This window comes from Podarcis vaucheri (genome assembly GCF_965113315.1).
Source record: "Podarcis vaucheri genome assembly, chromosome: 5".
Taxonomy (NCBI): Eukaryota; Metazoa; Chordata; class Lepidosauria; order Squamata; family Lacertidae; genus Podarcis; species Podarcis vaucheri.
This window is the reverse complement of record NC_138763.1, coordinates 13,509,753-13,536,786: the sequence shown is the minus strand read 5'-3', so window position 1 is coordinate 13,536,786 and position 27,034 is coordinate 13,509,753. Positions and strand designations below refer to the sequence as shown.

General features: G+C 43.0%; 1 long non-coding RNA gene across 1 annotated transcript in view; it reads right to left on the bottom strand.

Moving 5' to 3' along the window:
- Window positions 1-1,297: 1,297 nt before the first annotated feature.
- Window positions 1,298-27,034, bottom strand: part of LOC309533346 — a 510,607-nt gene continuing 484,870 nt past the window's right edge. Inside the window, exon 2 of the long non-coding RNA XR_014220149.1 lies at window positions 1,298-3,398. This is a non-coding gene — a long non-coding RNA (uncharacterized lncRNA). The remainder of the gene's footprint in view (window positions 3,399-27,034) is intronic.

Sequence of the window (27,034 nt, the reverse complement as noted above, 5' to 3'; positions counted from 1 at the left end):
TTGTAGTGGTTCGCTGTAACCCTGGAAAAATCAAAGTAGCAATACAACAAGTCCAAGGAAACTTTTGCCTTCTGGACATTACTGAACTACAGTTCCCATCATCCCTAGCCATTGGCCATGCTTGTTGGAGCTAACAGGAGTTGTAGTTCAGCAACGTTTGAAGGACCAAAGCTTTCCCATTCATAAAAAATGGATTTCCCAACCCCCTCTCCTCTGCAGCCCCAGGTGCCCTTCCAAAGCCACTCCTCAGGGTTGGGTGGAGGCTCTGATTCTGAAACAGTATGAAACGTGGCACAGGTTTGAGCAGGAAGCTATGAAACCAGCCTTGCAGAAGTGTGAGTGCCTTTGACTACCATAAACAACCTATTGGATATAAGCCATAATGTTGAAGGTACAGAAAACCAAGCTTTGCGAGTCAGCCCACAGCATCACATCAGTTGGTCTGGAAACTGGGCTGTATTGATGCTTACTGCATTCATTCACAATGGCTGACTATGTGAAAGGGAACAAATACACAAGGTGGTTTGAAAGCAGCCTGCATCCATGTTGTGTAAAAGTCTGTGAGTCCCCTTTTCTGTCTTCACTGGGGTAGAGCAGGAAATGTTGCAGCTCCATGTTGAAGTCCAGGGGCTGCGCGAAAACTTAGCTGTGAAGCACATTTGACGAAGGCAGCGTTCACACTTTCAAATTGTTTAGAGGCCCTGACTTCAAATCCCCCTTTGCTCTTCTTCATTTTAAAGACTGCATGCTGCCTATTATCTGATGCCTTCAATGTCTGTGACAGGCAGAAGTGAAACGACGGCAGTATTGTACTGAGTATTGTACAAGTCTCTCTCTGGAAGGAGATTCTTTACTGACTCCGTCTAAAGTGCATTTGATATAATGCACCGGGGTGACTGTCTTTACTATGTCTTTATTATAGAATCGCTCTAGGTATGCAAGGCACTAAATGGAGGGAGTAGAATGGGGTTTTTGTAATAGCATTCCAAAGACACAATAAATCTGCCTGTTTGGAATGTACTGTGGGGAGAACTGTTCGGCTTAGAGAAGTTCATTCTGGGTCTTGCCTTTTTCTTTTTTAAAAAACAGCAGCTTTTCATTGCACCCTGGAAGTTTTAGCCATTTAGACTCGGGTAGAATTAGGACTACTTTTAATATATATATATAAATGCTGCTTTGAAAATGCGGTGCATAGTAAACTGAGCATCCCTCCTTTCACGGGGAAAGAAGCTCTGAATTTAGTCATTTAGTTTAGCCATTTTATTCACAATCTGAGATGTAAAAAAATATATTTTAAAAAACGTGATCTGTCATGGAAAAATCCCATTGAAGAAGATTACAGTGGTTACCCAAACCTCATTGCTGGTAGTGAAGGGGCCTAAAAATGTAGGTCTGCTGTTGCAGTTAAGTGCACATTTTTAGAAACTTGCTGAGAACTACCCCTGTCTTCTTCTTTTCTCCAGAAAAAGCAGATGTGCAGAACTTAGATTCAGATCAGGGCTGAGGTGTGTGGGGAGGAGAGGGCATTAATATCTACCTCTGGTTATTAGGAGCTATAAGTAGCATTGCAGTGTGGTGTGTTCATCTTCAGTATGCCAGCCAGCCAGCCATGCCCTCTTCATAATGCTCCATTCTGACCCCCACCCCAGCCACCCACTCCCAAAACAATCGGCCAGCGTTCCATGGCCACTGGGAATGTTCAGCCCTTGCTGCAGATGTTTTGCAGGACATTGCCTCCTTAGCGGTTTTCATAGAATCATAGAATCGTACAGTTGGTAGATGACCCCAAGGGTGATCTAGTCAAACCCCTACAATGCAGGAATCTCAGCTAAAGCATCCATGACAGATCGCCATCCAACCTCTGTTTAAAAACCTCCAAGGAAGGAGAGTCCACCACCTCTTGTGGAAGTCAGTTCCACTTCTGAATAGCTCTATACTTCTGGAAACCTCAGAGGTTCCCCCAAGCATGCTGATACCCATGTCTTGTTTCAGCATAGCCACTTTTTGGGTACATAGCCATCATCATAATTCATCACCTGAGTTTTCTATTTGCATATATGATGGTAAGATAGCAGGCCCAGCAAATGCTCTTAAGAGACATGCTCTGCTTAACCTTAGTTTTCTAGAGGAGGCCTTTGAATCTGCTGTGCAATGTTGCTTCCATCATGGATGTAGAAATCATTTCTTCTCCAGCTACCTAAAACCTTGAAATTGTGCCCCTGGCATCATCCAACATAGTATGTACTGGCAGTGCAGTATGCGCTTACGGAGCTGCGAATCTAGCACAATGCATGCTGCGCTGGTTTGCTTTCTGAGCGCTACTGCAAGGTATCAAGAAGTCCCACTTACAAAGGCATTCTTGGGGTGCTTTGCCATTGATAATCTCACGTCCATTTCATTTCCTGCCAACAAGTCAGTGTTGGTGACCAGCTTAGAGGCAACAACCACACGAAGCTGTGAATGTTGGGAGATACAGGACAGAGAAAAGAACACACTAATTCGCACAGCGCATAGCCAAACTATAGAATTCGGTGCTACAAAATGTAGCAATGGCCACCAACTCAGATGGTGTTAATAGATCTTTAGATAAATTCAGGGAGAATGAAGCTGCCAATGTCATTAAGGCTGTGCTGTACCTCCACTATTGGGGGCGCTATGCCTCTGAATCAGTTGTTGAGAACTGGAAGCAGGGAGAGAGTTGTTGTCCTCAGGTCCTGCTTGCAGGCTTCCCATAGACATCTGGTTGGCCACTGTGAGAACAGGAAGCTGAACTAGGTGGGCCATCATTGGCTGGATCCAGCAGGGTTCTTCTTCTGTTTTATGGCTTGATCCTCATTGGCCTGTTATGGAAGCCCCAGAGGGACTTCAGTGGGTCTTGCCATCGAATCTTGCAGGCTTTAGTTAGATAGCTCACTCGGTAGAGCATGAGACTCTTAATCCTAGGGCCGTAGGTTTGAGCCCTACGTTCCTGCATTACAGGGGCTTGGGCTAGGTGGCCCCTTCCAGCTCTACAATTCTATTATTCTATGTCCCCAAAATATAATATAGGATAACAAACCTATCAGAAAGAAAAAAACACCAGGATTGTATCCAAGAGGCAATATAGGGGGGGGGCTGTTTTTGACTAGAGAGGATTAAATAATTTTTCATAGCTGCCTGTCTGTGCAATAATGCCATGTAGTAGTTGCCTTAAAGGTAAAGGTGAAGGACCCCTGACAGTTAAGTCCAGTCGCGAACGACTCTGGGGTTGCTGCGCTCATCTCGCTTTATTGGCCGAGGGAGCCGACGTTTGTCCGCAGTCAGTTTTTCTGGGTCATGTGGCCAGCATGACTGAGCCACTTCTGGCGAAACCAGAGCAGCACATGGAAACACCATTTACCTTCCCACTGGAGTGGTACCTATTTATCTACTTGCACTTTGAATGCTTTTAAACTGCTAGGTTGGCAGGAGCAGGGACCGAGCAACGGGAGCTCACCCCATCGCGGGGATTCGAACTGCCAACCTTCCAATCGGCAAGCCCAAGGCTCAGTGGTTTACACCACAGCGCCACCAAATGAATTCAGACATTCATCCCGTGGTGTGCTTCAGAAGAACGTGTCCACCATTTTGCATGGTGGGTCTTGTTACAAATCTCGGCTTGGTACAAAATGGTGTGAACCAAAGTGAGGCTGCACCAGTTCACAGGGTAACATCTGTCTGCTGAGTTATTTGAATTAAAGCCACACATTTCCCTGAAGAATCATTCCAAAAACAATGCTGATATATCCTGTATCCCCTACTACACCCTCAAGTTAATAAACAACCCATGATAGAGTTGAAAAAGGTGGCTCATGTCACAGAAGCCATAGTTTTGATATAGTGAAACTAGTAAAGCAATAAATTTCACATGATGTGGAAAGTGTGCAATGAAAGATTGATTTTTATAACCTCCTAAAATATGGGTTTAGGGACTGGGTATCACACCTTCTCTCATTCATATATATATATATACTATCTTTCTCAGAATTTGTATTTTTTAAAAATTAAATATATATACTATTGACTCAATGTAAGTAGATTCTACATTCAGTATTTTTATTAAAAAAGCATATATTTCCTCTTATAGCTACCAGATTTTTATATTACAACAGTGTTAATTCAGAAAGACACTGAGAACTGAAATGTACACAATAAATGACAGCAGTTTTGATTGTAAAATTAATATTTTTCTTCCCCTGAATTATGTATTTCTTTTCTAGAGATTAAACTGGATTATGAAGATCTGAATATAATGTACATTGCACTGATGAATGCTGTGGAAATCTTTTTGATTTGCTGTATTTTAATATACTGTTTAATTTTATCAATAAATTAGTCTGTAAACACCTCAAAATGCTGGCTCAGCCTAATGACATATACGGAAGAAAATACTTCAATTAACTGCGCTTGGTAAAATATGAATGACAGCTTGAGAATATCAGCTCAATTTATAATTCGCTGAAACCAAAGCATTGGTAATGGTATGATGGTTGACTGATAAATCCTGGCAGCAGTTTGTGAAGTGAGTGAAGTCTGGGGTATGGTGACAGTTTGAATCCACAGTCACAAAGCTCAACATCATATGAAGTGTTATTGGATAGCACCACCGAAGCCAAGAAATGGAAGAGGCGATGGCTGAATGCTCAAATACTCCCATACAAAAGTCTCCCTGTTCATACAATGCTAGCTGGGAGAAAGGCTCTAGCATAGACTGCTCTCTGACATACTAGCTTTGATTATGCAAGGAATTTGCTAGGATTTGTTCTAGCTTTGCTGGGGTGCCAATACTCCAGTTGGTCGTGTCATTGGTGCTTACCAGAAGGTAAAAGGAGTGATATGGCAGAGAGTTTGGCAGAGTGCAAATGCACTGGCAGGAAAGACAGAATGACTGTGCTGGTGCACTCGCACTGCGCTGACCTCCCTGTCATTTCGCTGACCCTCCACTGCCTTCTAGTAAGCAGCAACAACGCAACTGACTGGAGGTCAGCTGTGCCCTATGATGCTACTGATCCAAAGGCCCCCAGTCCTCCATGGAGGTCTGATCCATAGACCCCTCATCTATATTTGCTTGGAGCTGGCATAGCAAAAGACACACACAGAGAGAGAGAGAGTTGACAGAACTGGCCCCCATCTCACATTTTGGCTAGAGTGAGCCAGCAAAGCCACATAAAGCCAAACTGGAGAAGAATACAAGGGACATTTGCATTCTTTAAACACATTAAACTATATGCACTTTCAACTGACCTGATCCAGTTTTAGTCATCTCCATGAGTATATTTTTTAAAATAATATTTCAATTCCACATTATCTCCATCACAGAACTCAAGGTGTTGTTGTTGTCATCATCAATTAATTAAATGTACGAATCACCTAACCTCTAGGTGACTTACCATAAAAAATAATTTAAAAAATCCAGTATAGACAAACTATGGAATAAATGTATGGAATGTATGGAATGTGTTCTAGCAAATGAACAGGCGAAAAGAACAGAAACCCTTCCTTTATCACGAGCGCAGTTACTATCAAACTAATCCAACACTTTGAGAAAACAAAGGTCTTAAACTGACACCCAAAGGATGTTAAGAGGGTACCAGCTTGGGCCTCTTTAGGTGAACTGCATTCCACGACCCCCTTTCTTGTTGCCTTTGGGGGGGGGCATGCAGAGATGGGTCTCCATGGATTATCTTAGGGATCTTAGTGGAATCATCAAGAAAGAGATGCTCCTTCAGGTACTGGGATCCCAAGACAGAAGTGGCTTGCATGGCCAGGGCTGTCTTAAGCATATGCGGTGCCAAGGTGCAAAGCCCTGCCCAGCGCCCCCAAAGCTTGCCCAGTCCCAGGTGTGCAGGGGGGCAGAGCTGGCCAGTCACCTCAGTGTCTCACTGGCTTGGTTGCCCCCGAACTCGTGGTGCAGAGCTGCCCACAGCAGAAGAGCCCACCGTGGCGCTCCGACTGATGGGCGGGCTGTTCTCCAGACTCAACTCTTGGGCCCTGGACTCTCGGCATGGTGCCCCTGAGAGCCCGGCACCTGGGTGCCCTGCACCCCTAGCACCTATGGGTAAGACGACCCTGCACCTGGCAGTGCAGAGTCACACTGCTGCAGGCAGATTGCTATTACTTACTAGGAGGGAGAGGGGGAGGAACAAGTCAGCAAGTAGGTTGGTAAGGTGCAAACACATCAGCGGGAGCACAGAATTGGCTCCATACATCAGGCTTTATGGGTCTGCAGCTTAAATTGGGCCCAGCCGTATACTGGCAGCCTTGGCAACCTCCTATTCTTAGGCTTGACATATAATCCCTTGCCTGCTTAGGTTCAGGAAGCTTGCTGTGTCATGTGATTTTGGATTATACGCTGGTACCCCACCCCCAATATGGCTGCAGGTGAAGTTCTGCAGTGCCCTCTATGTCAAAAGATGTGTCCAGTCAATTCAATGGTACTGAGACTTATATTATGGTGTGGATGGAAATAGTTTTCACATTTGCATCCATGTCAGTGGACCACTTGTGAGATGTTTGATGTGTAGATGTTTCCTTTTCTGGATTGGGGTCTCTGTGTTGTTGCTTTAATTATTCCTCCTGGAGTTGCAGAAAGGAGGGACGGTGGTTGGACTGAATTCTTACTAAGATGCTCCATCATCATCATTCATTCATTTATTTGTTTATTTTAAAATTCCCATTGGCTTTCTTGAAAACAAATGGCTAGACTAGAGATAAACCTACACTTTGAGTTGTGTTTACACTCCCACTGAGATAGATGACCAAGAAAAGGGTCATTAGCACTTATCAAGAATGCAAGCTTTTGTAGAAACCTTCACATCCAAAATTGCTCTTTTTTTCTGCTTCAGTGCTTAAACTGCACCACTGGCAAGAATAATCAAGGACAAGATAACCCCTTTTAATTAGTGTAATTAACTAGAATCTCTACAATGCTCATTTGGCTTATAATAACCAAGTAATTTAAAATTAGTCTTCTCCTAGATAGAAGTTATAATTGCCCCCTACAGTTTCTTTTTCAGTAAAGTCAATCCATTAAGAAAAGAGTAGGGAGTGATCCCCATGTGGTACAAAAAGGCGAGGGGGAAAAGGAAAGGAGAAGAAAGTAAGGCTATGGAGTGTTGTGCCAGTGTACCAGTCATCAACCAAAAATATTAAGAAATAATCCCATGTCATAGCTCTTAAAATTGGTGATGTAATTCAAGAACTGTATCAGTGCATTTCAACCACATAATTTTGGATTAATTTGTCTTTAAGGCTGCAATACAGCTTTGATATATAAAAACAGAAGAGCCCTGCTAGATCAGCCCACAGGCTGATCTAGTCCAGCATCCTATTCTCACAGTGGTCAACCAGATGCCTAAGGGAAGCCCACAAACAGGGCCCAAGGACAAGGGCCCTCTCCCCTCCTGTGGTTTCCAGCAACTGGTTTTCAGAAGCATCGTTGTCGTTTAGTCGTGTCCGACTCTTTGTGACCCCCTGGACCAGAGCACGCCAGACACTCCTGTCTTCCACTGTCTCCCGCAGTTTGATCAACCTAATGTTCGTAGCTTCGAGAACACTGTCCAACCATCTCATCCTCTGTCCTCCCCTTCTCCTTGTGCCCTCCATCTTTCCCAACATCAGGGTCTTTTCCAGGGAGTCTTCTCTTCTCGTGAGATGGCCAAAGTATTGGAGCCTCAGCTTCAGGATCTGTCCTTCCAGTGAGCACTCAGGGCTGATTTCCTTCAGAATGAATAGGTTTGATCTTCTTGTAGTCCATGGGACTTTCAAGAGTCTCCTCCAGCACCATAATTCAAAAGCATCAATTCTTCGGCAATCAGCCTTCTTTATGTTCCAGCTCTCACTTCCATACATCATTACTGGGAAAACCATGCCTTTAACTATACGGACCTTTGTTGGTAAGGTGATGTCTCTGCTTTTTAAGATGCTGTCTAGGTTTGTCATCGCCTTTCTCCCAAGAAGCAGGCGTCTTTTAATTTCGTGGCTGCTTCTGCAGTGATCATGGAGCCCAAGAAAGTAAAATCTCTCACTGCCTTCATTTCTTCCCCTTCTATTTGCCAGGAGGTGATGGGACCAGTGGCCACGATCTTCATTTTTTTGATGTTGAGCTTCAGACCATATTTTGAGCTCTCCTCTTTCACCCTCATTAAAAGGTTCTTTAATTCCTCCTCACTTTCTGCCATCAAAGTTGTGTCATCTTGATGGCAGAAAGTGAGGAGCATGGCTGCCTGCAATTGTGAAAGCAGAGCATAGCCCTCATGGCTAGCAGTCATTGATAGTCCTCTTCTCCATAAATTTGTTCAGTCCTCTCTATAAGTCATCTATGTTGGTGGCCACCACTGCCTCCTCTGGGGGTGAGTTCCATAGTTTCTTCTTTTTCTTCTTTGGCGGTCACTCGTAGCCGAGTAAGATTGTCTTTCATAAACACAGCTTTAACAATGAGTCCGTAAATGACTGTGGAAGCCAATTCTGGATCCACATGTCCTTCCACAGTGGGGACATTGGTTTCCGGGTGATGTGGATTTGTCAAGTGTGCCTTCCTCTTAGTTTGTTTCTCCCTTTCGTCCTGAGTTTGAGTGTCTTCAAAGCCCATGACACCTTTGGTAAAGGCTGTTCTCCAATTGGAGCGCTCGCAGGCAAGTGTTTTCCAGTTGTGGGTGTTTATAATACACTTTTTCAGATTTGCCTTGAGAGAGTCTTTAAACCTCTTTTGTTGACCACCAGCATTACGCTTTCCATTTTTAAGTTTGGAATAGAGTAGTTGCTTTGGAAGATGATCATCAGGCATCCGCATAACATGACCAGTACAACGAAGTTGATGTTGAAGGATCATTGGGGAACACTGGAGTTTAACGATGCGTTGTGTGAACAAGCATTTGTTCTGTAACCTTCCAATATTTAGCGTTGTTGGCTGTCTATGAGTTCTGGGGCTATAAGAGTGGGAGACAAACTTTTCACCATGCCAGGCACAATTTTATAAAAAAAACATTATTTTTCATGTCACCACTTACTCTCCTTTTCTCTAAACTAAAGAGTCCCAAACGCTGCAACCTTTCCTCATGCAGGAGTTAACTCCACCCCCTTGATCATTTGAGTTGCCCATTTCAGAACCTTTTCAAACTCTGCAATATCTTTTTGAGGTCAGGCAACCAGAACCGTACACAGCACATTTCCACTGGGGTTGCATTCCCAGACACTGTGCATGTTGGCAGGACACGCATAAGCCCACCCTGCCCCTCCCAGTTCCACCTTGCCCCCATCCTGCCCCCTTTCTGCCTCCTTCTAAGGCCAAAAAATTGTGTGTGTGAATGGGGAGTTGCCTTCATTCCAAATGTGACCACACTATAGAGTCGTACAACAACAGTATTATGATGTCGGCATTATTTGTTGGGAGAAGCATGCTTAGGGTTGTGCCTCAGTGTGGTCCAGTTAGCAATTATGTCCTCTAAATTAGCTTTCCCCAACCTGGTGCCCAGACACATCCATCATCCCCAGTACATACATGATGGCTGTGGGTGATTAGAAGCATTGACCAAAGCATCTAGCAGTGGTTCTCAACCTGTAGGTCCCCAGATGTTGTTGAACTACAACTCCCATCATCCCTGAGCTCTGGCCTTGCTAGCTAGGTGTGATGGGAGTTGTAGTTCAACAACATCTGGGGACCCACAGGTTGAGAAAGGCTGATCTAGAGTGTATCGGGTTAGGGAAAGATGATCTACAACTTGTTATCCTTGATGAACAAGAAAAAACAATTTACCCTTCACTTCAAGGTGTAGCATTGATGGACTGATTATGTCCATCCCATACATTTTTAATCTTTGGATAATCCCAGTGCAGAGTGGACTCCAACCAATGGAAGTAGGAATTGGGAAGGATTGAGGTTCAGTGATAGAGAATCCATTGCATATAGAGTATCCCAGTTTCAATCCCTAGAAATTTCAGCTGAGCTGGGAAAGACCCTTGCCTGAAGTCCTAGAGAACGTACTCCCAGTCAACATAGACACTACTGAGTCAGACAGACCAATTGTCTGGCTTGGGACAAGGCTTGGTCCTAATGAGTCAAAAAGGATGTTGTTAACCATCTGCAGAGCTATCAGATACCAGCATGTACCAGCAGTGGGAAAGCCCACTGATTCCCTGAGATCTCTGAATTTGAGCCAATGAAAGCATAGTTTCATTAAAACAGGGATGTGCAGAAGGTAGATCCATATCTAGCAGCAAATCCCTCTGCTGTAAGGTGGCCATGCCCAATTGTTTTAAAACAGCAACAACTAAGAAGCTCTATTTTCTCAATTAGGCTGATAAAATTAATTAGGGTTTGGGGGAAGAAGCAGGAGTGGACTGACAGTGGTTCTCCAAGATTTTAGACAAGGGTCTCCCCCAGGACCATTTGGAGAGGCTGTGGATTCAGCCTAGTTTAAAGCTTGAGAACATGCTGGAAGTTACAGTGTTCCTTAATTCTCAATGTACATTAAATTCACATTTCTCTGAATTTTACACTACGGTTCTCCAGCTGAGTAACGTGTACAAAAATGCATATACTAAAAAGTATTTCCATCAGCAAATATGTTTCATAGTCAGGAGTTCAGTGAGAATAATTTTAGCAGAAATGTTGTGCCGTGGGTGGGTAATGTAAAATGCTTTTTAAAAAAGAAAGTACTCATAACAGACTTCCAAAAAGCAAGGAATTCTTTATTTCAGCCAAGTCTCCACTGACTATCTGTTGGGTGAATCTTTAGATGCAACAGTAAGGGGGAGGGGGACCCTAAGAAATACATCATATTTGAACTGGGCCAGCATAAATCACTTTTTCATGATATACCATTCATAACTTGATTCATTGATTCATCTTTCAACAAGACAAGGTCAGTAGAAATAAAATGATTCAGTTTCTTGCCTGCCGGAGGAAGGAACTTAAACAACAAATTCATCTTCACATCTAACCTCATGGAATTTCACATACACATACAAGCTGAGTCTAGAAATAGACTTTGGAATAGATCTGGGCACTCTGTAATATTAGCAGGCACTGCAAAATAATGGCATGGGCTTGAAAATAAAGTGAGGAAATGACCTAAGCCAGCAGAACTTTGCTACCATATCATATCACATCATGCTAGAGCTCTGCAGCGAAACTTTTGGGTGATAATTTAACGCACACAAGTCTTTCACTACCGTCACTTAGCTACTAACCCAGTGGTGCTGTCAGGGCTAGGCTTTGTGCAGACCAACTTTTGTAGTATACAAAACAGTATGTATTGGCATCTAAATAAACGCCTGTCTTCCTTGACCATTAAATCTGAAGTCTGAAAGATCAGAACTTGGGGACGTCCAAAGAACCCGGATTTTGCAAAACTCAGAACAGAAAAAGGAAGAACTTTTTTAGAGTATATTGTTAAACTATGGAATTCAATCCCATAGGTTGTAGCGATGGCAACAAATTTAGATGGCTTGAACAGAGGATTAGATCAATTTATGAAGGATAAGACCATCAATTTCTACTATGCAGAATAGCTCTATATTATTACTGCCACTGTCTTCTGTATCTCTCTGAATATCACTTGTTGGGAATCCCAGATGGGAAGAGTCAGCTTGTGAGCTTCCCATAGACATCTGGTTGGTCACTTTGAGGACAGGATGTTAGACTAGTTGGGTCTTTGACCAGATCCAATAAATTTCTTCTCATGCTCTTATCCAGTAGCACCATTGCCACAATCTAAGGATCCTTTGAGATCTCCTCTCTTGCTTTCTCTACCATTTTCGGTCAGAGGGGGTTTTGTGATGGGCCATTAGTCACTTTATTAACTTTGTCTTTCGGGTACCACGAGACTGGGGGGGGGGCGTTGCTGCAAAAGATGACCTCTCTGGAAACACATTGACTTTAAAGGGAACACACAGGGAAGGTAATTGATTTGTAACTATCTATTGATGGCCGTGATATGTGTTGCTTGAAAAAGAAATGTACGGGCGAGGAATGAATAAAGATTTGTGCAAAATAAAACCAATGGGAGTGGAACAGAAAATACCAGTTGAAAATGCAAATGTCAGAATGGATTGATGTACATCCCTAGTCTCAGGGCAGAGCAGTCAGACACCGGTCTTGTGCATATCTCAACTTAATAAGCTGAGATATGTACATTCAAAGCAGGCCAGTATATCATGGTAGAACCTTTGCTAAATAATTTGGTACTGATGAAATGTGAACACTTCCAGCACTCAGTAACCTTTAAAACCTTTCATTTCTTTGGTCTGTAACTGTGCTCTAGGCAAAGACATAAAGAACTGGTTCAAAGGTTTCTAATGGTTATATAGAAAGAGCACACATCAGAGTCTTTTTTTCCTCTTTTTTTTTTTGGCCAAACAGACATACGGTGTTTTACAGGGAGAAGATATTTCCCTGTAACAACTTAATGGTCACCCCAAAACCAAAGTAATCCCCCAAAAGAGCTCATTTCCTTTAATGTTGGGAAAGATTGAGGGCACTTTAAGCATAATTAACATTGGATACAAGAAGATCAAACCTATCCGTTCTTAAGGAAAGCAGCCCTGAGTGCTCACTGGAAGGACAGATCCTGAAGCTGAGGCTCCAGTACTTTGGCCACCTCATGAGAAGATAAGACTCCCTGGAAAAGACCCTGATGTTGGGAAGGATTGAGGGCACAAGGAGAAGGGGACAACAGAGGACGAGATGGTTGGACAGTGTTCTCGAAGCTACTAACATGAGTTTAACCAAAATGCGGGAGGCAGTGGAAGACAGGAGTGCCTGGCGTGGTCTGGTCCATGGGGTCACGGAGAGTTGGACACAACTGAATGACTAAACAACAGCAACATTACATTTCATTACATTACATCGGTTCTCTTTTCCCCCAGAACAACTTATTCTGTGTAAAAAACATTTTCTAACAAATACAGTACCAGGACAAATATTAACATATGGGAGTTACAGTCTGCGGAGCCACAGCAACCCTTGTATATACAATACAGAGCTAGGTGAAGAACTGGCCTGGCTCAGTAAAGAACTATTTCTTATGTTCCTGTGATGGTTCCCCGCCCCCCCCCAACTCAGCCATGTTTTCTGCATCTAATTTAGAGCTTGTGTTTAATAATTGTTGTTTGTATCTGGTATGGCATGCTCAATAAAACTAACGCAGCAACCATCTGGCTGTTATTTCATTCTTTCTCTGTATGAAAGAGCTGTTCTGTTCTTCATTATCCAGCATGGAAAATTCCCCTGTACAAACAGCAGAAAGGATAACAATTGCTAGTAAATATTTGGTGCTAAATCCATGAGCTCCCCACCCCCTTCTCCCACAGGAAGAAGAAGTGGAGTCATCGAAACTGCTACTAAATCGCAATTTGGAACATGTGTGGATATGCTTCCTCAGGTGCTATATACGAGGGTAAAGGTAAAGGACCCCTGACAGTTAAGTCCAATCACGTATGTTTCTGGGGTTGCGGCACTCATCTCGCTTTACTGGCTGAGGGAGCCGGTGTACAGCTTCCTGGTCATGTGGCCAGCATGACTAAGCCACTTCTGGTGAACCAGAGCAACGCATGGAAATGCCGTTTACCTTCCCGCTGCAGCGGTACCTATTTATCTACTTGCACTGCATGCTTTCGAACTGCTAGGTTGGCAGGAGCTGGGACCGAGCAACAGGAGCTCACCCTGTTGCAGGGATTCAAACAGGCAACCTTCCAATTGGCAAGCCCTAGGATCAGTGGTTTAGACCACAGCGCCACCCACGTCCCTACAGCGTCACCCACTGTATATATGTATATGAGGAGCTGTTGGCTAAATCAGGTGAATTTCCACAATAAACTGCTATATTCCTTAGGGGAAATGCAAAGCAATGTTCCGTTCCTAGATTTTCACTGGCTTGTGTCTGATGCAAAATTCACAGCAAATTTGGAGGGGGATTTTTTTCTGGTGGAGTGTAAGGAAGTGATCCTGTAGCAAAATCCACCATGATGAGCAGAGTTAGGATCCAGTGGATCTCTGGCTGATGTGGGAAGTTAAGCGGAGGCAGACGTTGAGGAAGGTTTAGGAAAAGAAGTAACGACAATTGGGTATATTTGCATTTTTCCCTGTACAAAACTAAAGCATTTATTGTTGAACATTCCACAAATATACCAAATAGTAACATATTATTTTCTATCCTGTAAATTATAAATGATACTCCAAAGAACTCCAATGTCAGCAAGGCTAGGGGGGTGGAGGTTTCTATAGTGGCAGGGTGAGTCCCTGTGGACTTTCTACAAGGGTGGACATCACTTTTTGGATTTGGAAAGAGGAAGCCAAAATGTCATATTTCCCCTGGGATACCCTCCCAGTGGCCATAGGATTTCAGGGTCAAAGCTGTTAAATCAGGAAGAATGTAAGTAGCTTGGTAAGACGAGAGTAAAGAGGCTAGAGCAGGGGTCAGCAAACTTTTTCAGCAGGGGGCCGGTCCACTGTCCCTCAGACCTTGTGGGGGGGCGGACTATTTTTTTTTTGGGGGGGAGGTAATGAACGAATTCGTATGCTCCACAAATAACCCAGAGATGCATTTTAAATAAAAGCACACATTTTACTCATGTAAAAACAAACTGATTCCCAGACCATCCGAGGGCTGGATTTAGAAGGCGATTGGGCTGGATCCGGCCCCGGGCCTTAGTTTGCCTACCCATGGGCTAGAGTAAAGAGATATTGTCAGGCTTCAGGAAATTAGCTTCCTCTCCTAGAAATGGTGGTCCTCCCAATTAAGGCTCACACTCCCTCTGTCCCTATTAATCTACTTCACTCCTATGCCTTGTGATCTGAGTTTGTACTCTCTGCACTTTCTGTTCTGAGACTTTCTGAGCTCTTCTTGACCTTGGGCTGAGCGGAGGAATGCTGTCCAGAGACTGTGAATCTGTTAACCCTCTCTCTCCCAGAGTTTCTTCTCCTAGCTGTTCCCCATCCAGTATTTCCCAGCTTCTGCCTTCTGAACTATGCCCCTCTGCAAACCACTGTTCCAAATCTATACTGTCCTCCTGCTCCTCGGATGATTCAGGATTTGGAGCAGGAGGAGGGGGAGGGGAGGCTCCCACCATTCCTCCTCAGTGCAGCCTTCCTCTATGACAGATATTATTCCTGGCAACCTTGAAATTATTCGCTGTGGAGGTATGGATTTTCTTTTTAAAAAATTAATAATAATATGTTTTCATTTTATTTTCATTGCATCATTTTGTTGCTGTTTTCTTTGCTCTCCTGGGATCCTTCGCGATTAAAGGCAGGATAGAAATAATAATAATAATAATAATAATAATAATAATAATAATAATAATGTTAGTAAAATAGTTTTCCCCCCAATGCCTGAAAACAGTTCCCATCCCATCTCTCTCTCCCCCCAAAGCATCCTCTTTGTATATGTTTACAATTCATAGAAGATAAATTCTGCCACAGTGGGCCTATTTCATTACCACTATTCCTTGATGTACCATCATCTTGAAGGAGGGTGGGTGGGTGGAAATCCTCCAGGCTACGCTCAGAAATATGTGTGCTAACATTGTCGTCCAATTATAACACATAGTGGGGTAGTAAGATTAAACAAAAAAGGAAATTAACTGTTCAATTAATTCACAAATCATCTGCACAGTCTTTTATTTAAAATGAATTTTATTACCGCCTCCTTCTGTGTTTAATTTCGTTGTAATAAATAGCCACCTCTCAAACACTGCGAAAGGAGAAATGTTTCAAGAAATACAGCACCAGTTGCTGGATCTATCAGAAGATACACGAGAAAGGAAGGGCAGGGATTTAGAAGGGATAAAACCACAAACTATTGATTGTGTCCAACAAAGTCATCCCATTTGGACAGTCCCTGCTGAACAGATTTATTGGGGTGGGGGGTCACAAAGAAGGGAGAGGGAGGGGAAGTTCCATTCTGGATGTCCCTGCATCAACAGCTTGGATGCCACAAGTGAAAATGGTCCTGTCTTCAGTGACATGGTAGGATGCGGCTGTTAATGACTACTAACCATGATGGCTATGTTCTACCCTGCACCAATAATAATAATAATAATAATAATAATAATAATAATAATAATAATAATAATTTATTTATTATTTATACCCTGCCCATCTGGCTGGGTTTCACCAGCCACTCCAGGTGGCTTCCAACTGAATATTAAAAAAAAATACAGCATCAAACATTAAAAACTTCCCTAAACTGCCTTCAGTTGTCTATTAAAAGTAAAATAGTTGCTTTATTGCCTTGACATCTGCTGGGAGGGCGTTTCACAGGGCGGGTGCCACTACCGAGAAGGCCCTCTGCCTGGTTCCCTGTAACCTCACTTCTCGCAGAGAGGGAACCGCCAGAAGGCCCTCGGCGCTGGACCTCAGTGTCTGGGCTAAACGATGGGGGTGGAGACGCCCCTTCAGGTATACAGGTATATCATCTTAGTACAGTGCTGAACTCCATTCGGAGTCATTATTTATAAATGTGCAAGTAGCAAATTTGGGCTGCTTGTTTCGCTGAGGAACCGCATCAACAAATAAAAGACATAATTTGCAATTACCATGCAAACCTTAGTTATCTTTTCTCCTCTTTTTGGGAGATGCAAAAGTGGCCACCCAGAGCCGAATGAATAGCCCTAATGCATCCAGCCAGATGTTTTCTCCAGATTTAGTTCTTATTTCAATCTTCAATCGCAGGCGTAGTCAGTTCATTCCTTGGCTTCAATGAAACACAAGCCAGCCTTTTTTAATTTACAATTATCTAGCACTTTTTTTTTAATAAAAAGCAAATCCCTTTGGCTAAAGAATTAAAAACAGCCAGCGTACCCCGTGCTTTATAAGAAACAAGTGACTAATAATAAAAAAGCTGTGCAATGAGCAGAATGGCAATTTCCTTATGGGGGGGCGGGCGGGTGCTTCCGTTTTCGGCAAGCAAGGCTCAGCGATGCCAACAGAGAATATAAATAAGGAAAATCAAATCCCTCCCAATGCAGGAGAGGAAAGTTGGCCTTATCAGATAATGAACTGGCTTTTAGTGATGAGAATGGTAATAGTGCCATTAGCAATGCTGATAACACTGACAATAGCCGTTTGCTGGAGACTGAGGCTCGCTTGCTTCGCAGCCGGTAGGAAAAAAGGCAAATACATGGCAAATGTTGCCATGAACTGTTGAGCTTTTATTAAGGACCTGATTTTGAAGTAGCTGCTAGCAGCACCGTAACAGAGGAGGGACAGCTCAGTTCCAGCATAAGCGATGAGCACAAGGATTAATAATAATAATAATAATAATAATAATAATAATAATAATAATAATAATAATATACTCCTCCTGTCCCTTGCTCTGGCAAACGGATGAAGTGATATAAATAAAAAATTGTCCAGTAGCACCTTAAAAGTAAAGGGACCCCTGACCATTAGGTCCAGTCGTGGCTGACTCTGGGGTTACGGCGCTCATCTTGCTCTATAGGCCGAGGGAGCCAGCGTTTGTCCGCAGACAGTTTCCGGGTCATGAGACCAGCATGACTAAGCTGCTTCTGGTGAACCAGAGCAGTGCACGGAAACACTGTTTACCTTCCTGCCATAGTGGTACCTATTTATCTACTTGCACTTTGACGTGCTTTCGAACTGCTAGGTTGGCAGGAGCAGGGACCGAGCAATGGGAGCTCACCCTGTCACGGGGATTCGAACCACCAACCTTCTGATCGGCAAGTCCTAGGCTCTGTGGTTTAACCCACAGTGCCACCCACTAAGTTTGTTCTGGGTATAAGCTTTCATGTGCATGCACACTTCTTCAGATTTCGTACATGCACATTTAAGCCAATATCCAGAACAAACTTAGTTGGTCTCTAAGGTGCCACTGGACAATTTTTCAATTTTTAAAAATTTATTTCAGTTGCTTCAGACCAACGCATCCAGACCTACCTGGATGAAGTGATAGAGAGGCCTCCAAGCGTTACTATTGTTTGTGACACATTGGTGATGGGGAAACCAGAAAATGAGGCTCACTTACTTTTCTGTTACTCATAGTGTAGGCAATCCTATGGCAAGATCCACCGGGATGAGCAATTTAGGATGTAGCAGATCCAGAACCGATGAACTCCCTAGGTCCGCCAACTTTCACTCTGGGATCTGAACCTTACATTTTGTGTTCTTGCTGCACCTCTACATTCTACACAGCAATCCATGAAACCATCCAAATCCTAAAGATCTTTTAACATTTTTCATTCACCAAAAAATCCTGCCCTTTGTTTTACAGATGAAAAATAGTGCTTCAATCTAATAAGGGAGGTAAAGGGATTGGGGAGCGGGGAGCGCTGTGGTCTAAACCACTGAGCCTCTTGGGCTCGCTGTTCAGAAGGTCGGAGGTTCAAATCTGCGTGATGGGATAAGCTCCCGTTGCTCTGTCCCAGCTCTTGCCAACCTAGCAGTTCGAAAGCATGCAGTGCAAGTACATAAATAGGTACCTCTGTGGTGGGAAGGTAAACGGCATTTCCATGCGCTCTGGTTTCTGTCCTGGTGTCCCGTTGTGCCAGAAGCAGTTTAGTCATGCTGGCCACATGACCTGGAAAGCTGTCTGAGGACAAACACTGACTCCCTCAACCTGAAAGTGGAGAGAGTTCCCTTTGACTGAACCCTCCAGGGGTCCTCTAACTTTACCTTCACCCTAACAAGGGAACATCTTAAAAATATGGCTCTATGTGCATGAATTATTGTACTCAGAATTTATGGTCCTGGAATGGAATTTGAAGTCAAATTCTAGTATCTTTCCTCGATGTCAAGGAACAAAATACCTCATTTCAATTTTATCATTTGCCTGTTTACATATTTAAATTCTGTCTAAGGGTCACAAGGCAGTTAACAGATAAGACAACAGAAGCAGCAATAACAATGTAAATGGAGCACAGAGACATAGAAACACCAAGTCACACCATTGGTCCATCAAGGTCAGTGTTGTCTACACTGGCTGGCAGCAGCTCCTCAGAGTGCCAGACAGGAGGTCCTTCCCATTCCTACCTGGAGACGCCAGAGATCAAACCTGGGACTTTCTGCATGCAAAGGAGATGCTCTGCCATTGAGCTATGGCCTTTAACAGCAGCAAACAAACAAACAAACAAACAAACAAACAAATAAGGCACCAACAATCAGATCTGCTCAAAAGCCTGGCACAATACCAAATGATTTTTATTTCGTTGTATCCTTTAAGGGTGTTTACACATTTTAAGCAGGGGTGGACAGATAATAAAAATAATAATACCTTTATTGTCAATGTACAACCCGTGTACAATGAAATTAACTGAGCCTCCCCCCCCCAAACACTCAGTCTCATTGCACTCTGTGTGCTTGTTGCGCAACACAATAACCCTGAAAGTCAGTTGCACTATATTATTTTCTGTTCAGCAGACTAACAGCCCACGGATAGACACTGTTTTTAAGCCTGTTGGTACGACTGATTATACTTCTATATCTCCTGCCCGAGGGTAGAAGATTAAAGAGGTGCTGGCCAGTGTGTGAATCGTCCCTGAGAAGTTTTCTCGCTCTCCTAAGGCATCGATCCCTTGCGATGTCATCTAGCAGGCTCAGGGGACAGCCCGTGATATCATGTGCTGTGTTCACCACCCTCTGTAAAGACTTTATGTCTGTGGCTGTCAAGCCAACGTACCACACTGTGATACAATATGAGAGGACACTTTCTATTGTGGACCGGTAGAAGGAGGTCATCAATTGTTGTTTAACATTGTTCTTTCACAAGACCCTGAGGAAATGGAGTCTCTGTTGGGCCTTCCTAACCACCTGAGTTATATTGTTTTTCCAGAGCAATCTATTTCTTGTCTGTATCACTTTCACATGTGTTCATTCATACATCTGTTCCATACTGGTTCTGCAATAATCTGCAAAAAAGCAACAACTGCAAGAATGTTTTCATAAACATCTAAATCCATATTTCTAAATGCATTTGATCTATTAAAATTTTGCATATTTAATACATTAGAGCTGAGAATTCTGTTACAAAATTCAGAGAAATGCAAAAACTGAACCACCTGCCCTTTAGTCTATGAGGTGTGGATCAGGTCATTTTGTATGGAATTCATGGAGAACACATCCCTGGAATATCCCTAGTGTTTCCAAGGGACAACAAAGCCATTGAACTGGAGACAGTCATTCATCTTTATTCCTTTTTTACCATTTCACTGACTTGCACTTAAGCAAATTGTACCTAGAGCCTGTTAGGTCTTAATAGCATTGTCTTCTCTACCGAGATTAGTTATTTATTAACTATGCTATGGTACCATCTTTGTAAATCATAATCTGTCATAATCTTGCCTCTAGCCTCAGTTATCAACAGATTTAACAGAGGCAGCTCTGTTGGTGTAAGGAACACTATTATCTGCTGACATTTACCTACCATCCTGCCACACAAAGATACAGCCCCATTAATTTATAATCTATGATACATAAAATATACATGCAAAGAATAAATGATGGGCTTTAAAGGCTGGCGTTATAATTTACAGGTGCTGCTAGGTTAATCAAAGCCAGAGTCTTTTTTTATTATTATTTCCCATGACTTAAAAGTTCTTTGGGAAGGGCCCTTGATCATTCATAAACCAAAGAGTTAAGAGAAATGTCATAGCCCAGTCAGAGAACATTTCCAGTTAGGGCTGGGATGGAATCCTGTCTGAAATCCTGGAAAGCCAAGCAGTATGGATAGTACTGAGTTAAAGGAACCATCAGTCTTGCTCTGAATGTGTCATGTAATTCTACTCAGTATTGATCCAGAGTAGATTCCAATGTATAGTTAGTAGAGTAAAAACTTAAACAAGTTGTAGGATTTCCAAATAATAGACCAGAGGCAATTGTGTTTCATCCAGCAGGGCTTTACTGCTACTGAAGGCAAATGAGCACAATGGTCACAAATCCAATACAGTCAGGATTGGCACTGACCATAAGAAATCCAGTTGCAGCAGACCTAACTTAAACTTACAATCAATTATAATAAGTCTAAACCTTAACACTGTACAGTGGTACCTTGGTTTAAGAGCAGCTTAGTTTATGAACAACTTGGAATAAGAACGCTGCCAACCCGGAAGTAGGTGTTTTGGTTTGTGAATTTTGCCTTGGAAAGAGAACATACTCCGCTTCCGGTTGAGTGTGTTCCGTTTGGAAATTGAGTCCCCCGCTGCTAATCAGAGGCTTCCCTTTGAGTCTGTCGGCTGTTGAGTCCCAAGCACCCACACAACACAGAGGTGATATTTGGAGCTTTCGTTGTTGCTATTTTTTTGCATTTTTGTTTTTGCGGCTTTTTCATTTTTTTATTGTGACTTGTTTTATGGGACTGACTTGTGACTATGGCTTGTGACTTCATTTTTGTGATTTTGTTTTTGTGACTTTGTGGAACCTAGTTCAGCTGCTGGTTGATTGTGGGACTGCAAAAATGGATAAAAGCCCCCCATCCAAACAATGACTATCATCAGTGCATGTAAGGATTTTTTTTAAAAAAAATTTGATCATCTACAATACTGTTTTATTTATTTTATAGTACAGTACATCGATTATTGCCTTCATTTTATGGATCAATGGTCTCGTTAGATAGTAAAATTCATGTTAAATTGCTGTTTTAGGGGTTGTTTGTCATCGTCTGGAACGGATTAATCCATTTTCCATTACTTTCTATGGGAAAGCACGCCTTGGTTTAAGAACACTTTGGTTTAAGAACGGACTTCCAGAACGGATTAAGGTAATAAACCAAGGTAACATGTATACAGAACACCACACCAGAAGGAGAAAGAGAAAGCCAGGCTCCTTCTGGCCTTACTTTTATAGTCAGTGTGACCTCGACAGAAAGAGATAACAGAACCAGTTTAAGCCAGCTGTACTCAGCTTCTCTGAAGGAATAACCTAAACAACATGAACCTTCTGCTTGCTTCTTTCACACAGAGAAGCTTCCAGAACCCTCTTGAATTCATTAGAACAGGAAATATCTCTACACATCAGATCAATACTTTCTGCACTAAGAAATGCAAGCCAACAGAATGAACTAGGCTCCTACATTCTTAATTCAAAGCCTCAAGCCTGCCTAATGAAATGAGGCAAACATTCTCTCCCCTCATGGACCATCTGGTGGAAGGAAGGCAGATACGTACTTAGGATGATCCTACAGGCTTAACACCATGCATGAATAATTATTACTCATAAAATACAGAACCCATTGATTTCTTGAATGTGTGAATGTGTGGCACCATCCCCAATAGAACGTCTGTCATGTCATCCAAACTTCAACTTGATTTCCAGTTGAGACAATCCATTCAGTCATCTGCAAACTGTCATAGGTCAAGGAAACTGATATCAATAGTTGAAAATCTCACAAGATTTTGGTGAGATCTCACAAGATCTTGCCTGAACCTGCTGCCACAGCTGCTTTGGGGCACAGCCATAGAATCCAGGTAAAGGAGGTTTTGGTAACAGCTCAATGGAACATATTGCATTCCCGTTTTGCCTCAAGCAACGAAACAGGATGCGCTGCCCTTGGTTGCAGAAACTGTCCTGTTTAAAATGTCTCTTAAAAAAAACAAACCAGAAGTAGTTTACAGTATGTCCACACAAAGACTTAGAAAGTTGGTAGTGCTTCAGAAAGGAGAAGCATTAATTATGCAATAAAACAACCAGGAGGAAGTCCAGTACAGATGGAAATCATAGCTTGCATGCAAAGATGTAAAAGACCTACCGAGTGGTAAATTTGAAGAATATTTTTATTACCTTGCCTCTCCTGGGCACAAACAGCTTGCCTCCTTAGGACATCAAAGAATGAAAACATTAGAGAAGACCTTCTGGGGTCATCAAGTGTTAAACCCCGTTCAGCAGCAGGTGGCCTACCTAAACCACCTTTGTTGTAGAAAAGAAAAAACTCAGCCCTCGTCTCTAGTGATCAAGATCTTTGGAAACAGGACTGGAAGTGACCTTCAGAGACTTTCCCACCACTTTGCCTGCATCTTGCAAGACACATCTGAAGGAAGTGGAGATAAAGAATGCAAGATTTAATCCATCTTAATCTTGTTAAGGTAGCAGGTGACCCACTTCAACAGGGGCTGGTGGGTCTTGCCACATGGGCAGGCTGCCTTGTCTGAAACGGCAAGTACACCTTTCCCAGCTGCCACTGCACAAAATGTTCTGAATTTTATTAGCCTCCAGGCTCGATTCAAAATCCTGAACCTGTGGAAATTCATGATAGAGCTTCCTGTAAAAGAGATGTGTGGGTTGATTGTGAATACCCCAAAGAACCATTTGAACTTGACTGGCGTTACAATTGATCGGGTCCTCCTTTAAAGAGGGCACGTATTGCTGTGAGATCTGGAAACCAACACCCTGTGTTGTGGGTGGGTACGATTGGTCAGCCATAACACCCGATTGGTAGGTCCCTTGTAGCAATCTGGTGCAATCTGGCCCATGGGGCGCAGTCCAAACGGTTCAAGGGACCTATTTATACCCATGCACATGACTCAGAGCTTCCTCTTTCAGCGCGTGCATTCAGAACACCCACTCACCTCTCCCTACTTTTAGGGCTTTGCGCTTGACCTTGCTATGACATCGTGTGTCGTCTGTCATTGGGACAGGGGCATGGCAGTAATTTTCCCATTTGGCTGATTGGCTGTTGTCATTTGGGTTTCACCTGCTGCGTAGCAAATTGTCACAACTTGTAAGGTTGCAGATAGGCTCTGGTTCAGGTGATAGGGATGGGAGAACGCTCTCACCATCCCTATGTGAAGGGTATTCCATTAAAGGAATCCAGGGACTCGATTATTTGGTCAACCCCTGAGAGGGGGTTGTGCCCGTGCCTGAGTCCAGGGGGACATTTGGGTGGCGGAGATAGCCTGTTCCCGGCTTTCCGCTTATCCAGGTGTTCACCCTTGGCTGACCTATGCTGGAACCCTGGGTCAGTGCTACCTGCATGGCAGGGAACTAGTCAAAACAGAGCCTATTCAACCAGTCACTTTCTGTAATCAATAAAGTTGTGGCCTAAATTCTGCCAAAAACCGAAACCAAAATTGTGAATTTATTTAGGGGGGAGGTTTTTGGGTCTGAACACACAATTTAAGAGAGTCATTACAACAGGCACCTGGAGAAATTCAAGGGGGAGCTTCATTCCTCTTATCTTGTTCTTGTTCCTTTGAACATCTCCCCTTAGATTTGTATTTTTCATCTAATTTGCACATGGAACAAGTCAAGCTCCTGTACATGGAATGATGGGTGCGGCAACTCATCCCTTGCCTCAGTCAGACTGCTAACACCAACCCTGTGGAGTTTCACACCTGCTAATCTGGAAGTGCATTTCCTACTAGGGTAGCTGTGCCCAAATAGCAACAGACAAACGAGGAACAGTCCTTCGTTTCCATTCAGAACAGTGATTTACATTACATTTCTAGCCATTTGGAACTTTTACTATCTAGTAAGAACACTCCATTTCCATCCCAAATTGTGATTTAAGATAATACATATAAAACACTAGCAGGTTAAGACCGTTTAATTAGCACTAAAAATTGGAGACATTAAGCACTAAAAACGTCAAACTGCCTTTCCAGGTAGATGAGGGTAACTTGACTATTAAAATTATATATTCTGCACCCTGCACCTTAACAAGATTAAAATGGATTAAATCTTACATTCTTTATCTCTGCTCCCTTTATTGTGCATTTACATATATAAACAATTATGATGGCTGCCACAGCTGTAATAAAAATACTGTTTGTGAATGAAAGCCCAGCACTTCTCTGCAGAAAAAAGGCAGCTACTGGAGATCCGAGGGCTGGGTTGGAGAAATATCTTCTATATTAATGAAGCTAATTTACATGGCAAACAGTTTTATTTTCTGTTTTCCTTTTGGAATTTCTTATCTCCGTCTTTCATTTGCAGAATAAACAGTCAGCCGTGAATTTGCATTCCCCTTCCCCGGTTTCCTGTGGAAGAGCAGCTTTATTTAAGGGCATTAAAGATCAAAGTGCTAACTTTTTCGTGGATTTCCTCTCTCTTCCCCCACCCCAAATGCTGATGCTCATATTTATATATAGAACAGAGATAAAAGGAACGTAGCACAGGTATATTATAAGGTTTGGAAAGGTGGGAGAAGAAGAACTAGTTTATGATCTCATGCCCAATTTCTTGGAAGGATGCCCAGTGTTTGAAACTCTTTCCTTTGAAGAAAATAATTTAACCAAGGATGTTGTTAGGCCTCCACTGCTAAGGATGGATTAAGTAAAAGCATGCAATAGTGGGCGGGTGGTTTCACGTTTCATTTTCATTTTTAAAGCCGCATTCATTTCATTTTATCTTCATTGATTTCAATTTTCTTTTCACCTTTATTTTTGTCCATTGATTTCAGCAGAAAACGCCCCCTGTTTTTTGCTCTCTGTGATGGCATTTTCCACCCAAGCACCAGGAAGTTTTACAGGGATTCAAACACTTCTCCAGTTCACAAGAACTGCCGAATTTCAGACTGTTTAGGCAAAGGGTCCCCATGTGAAACATGAAAGGGCTGCCCAACACCTCTTTAAAAGGAGAGAGTCCAGAGCCCTCAGATTCCTGTTCTGGCAAATTTGCAAGGCACTTTAAGGAACACTGCAGCTCTTCTGGAGTTATCAGTGTTGACTGAGATCAGAAGATCTTCAACCTGGTAATACACCCCAGTTGTGAACCGCTTTCAAGTTTAGGCTGGCACCGATTTTGCCTATCTTTTGACACCAACTGAAGACATTTCTCTTCTGCCAGACATTCTGAATAGGCTGTGTATGTTTCTGCACAATTGACACAGAATTTAGTTTAAGGGTATTGGCATAATTTTGGCCACATTTTTGGCCACAACTGGCATGTTCTCTCCCTCCTGGTTGATTGTTCAGGAGCTTCAAAAGCTTTCTTCAGCCCAAACATTACAGTGACCAATGCTAACTGACACCAGCACACTTAGGGATCCGCAGAGTCTTCGCAGCTTGCGTGACAGACCTCAGCAAATCAGCATTTTGGCTAATCTACTTTTTTTACATATAAACACACACGGAGCACTGCAACATGGCTCCCTCTCTCTCTAGCATCAGACAGCAAAGAGAGTGAACAAAGGACAATAGTCCGACTTCACGGAACACAGTAACACAAATATCCTGTCTCCGTCACTTCCCACTCTGTGGAGTCAAAACACATACCGTCATGTGATAGACAACGATCCCATGACTGCAATCACAGAGCAGGAATTCTAAAAAAAACATCCTGGGGGAGCATTGGACCAGGTTCAGACTCAAGCTCACCCCAAACGCTCCCAGGGGCTCTGGCGTGGCCCTATCCCCTGGAAGGGGATCGGACAAATGCAAGGTGAACCCCTAGATTCCTTTAATGGAATACCTTTTTGTGCATTGAAGGGGTAGGTGTGACAACCTCCCCTCCTCTCCACATTGAACCAATGCCTAACCGCCAAACCTTACAAAGTTGTGAGGTTTGCTATGCAGCAGGCGAAACCTAAGTGGCACCAGCCAATCAGCCAAATGGGAAAGTTCCTACAGGGCCCCTGTCCCCAAAACAGATGACCCACAACAGCATAGCAAGGTCATAATGGACCCTAAATATAGGGAGGCTGGGTTGGTGATCCGATGCGTGAGGCGAAAAGAGGAAGCTCAACGCAACGTGCAGCAGTACATATAGGTCCCTCGGTTAAGGCATGAAACGATCCCATTGGCCAGAATTACCCCAGCAACTGAGGGACCACCTATCGGGTTTTTCTGGCTATCCAATTGCTCTCACCCACAACAGCAGTTGGGTCAGTATTGATGATTTCACCGCAATGGGTGCTCTCTGGGAGGAGGACACAATTTGTCATGTATATGGCAATATGGGATAATGAATGTAATACTTAACTATCTTTTCATTTCTGTGCTTATTGACTGCTGCATTTTAAATTGCCACGACGTGTCCCAAGACTTGAGGACTGTTGATTTTATATCATATTTTCGCATGGTAATGGTGCTGCTGTTGCAACCCACCTCAGATTAGGTCACAACATGCTAG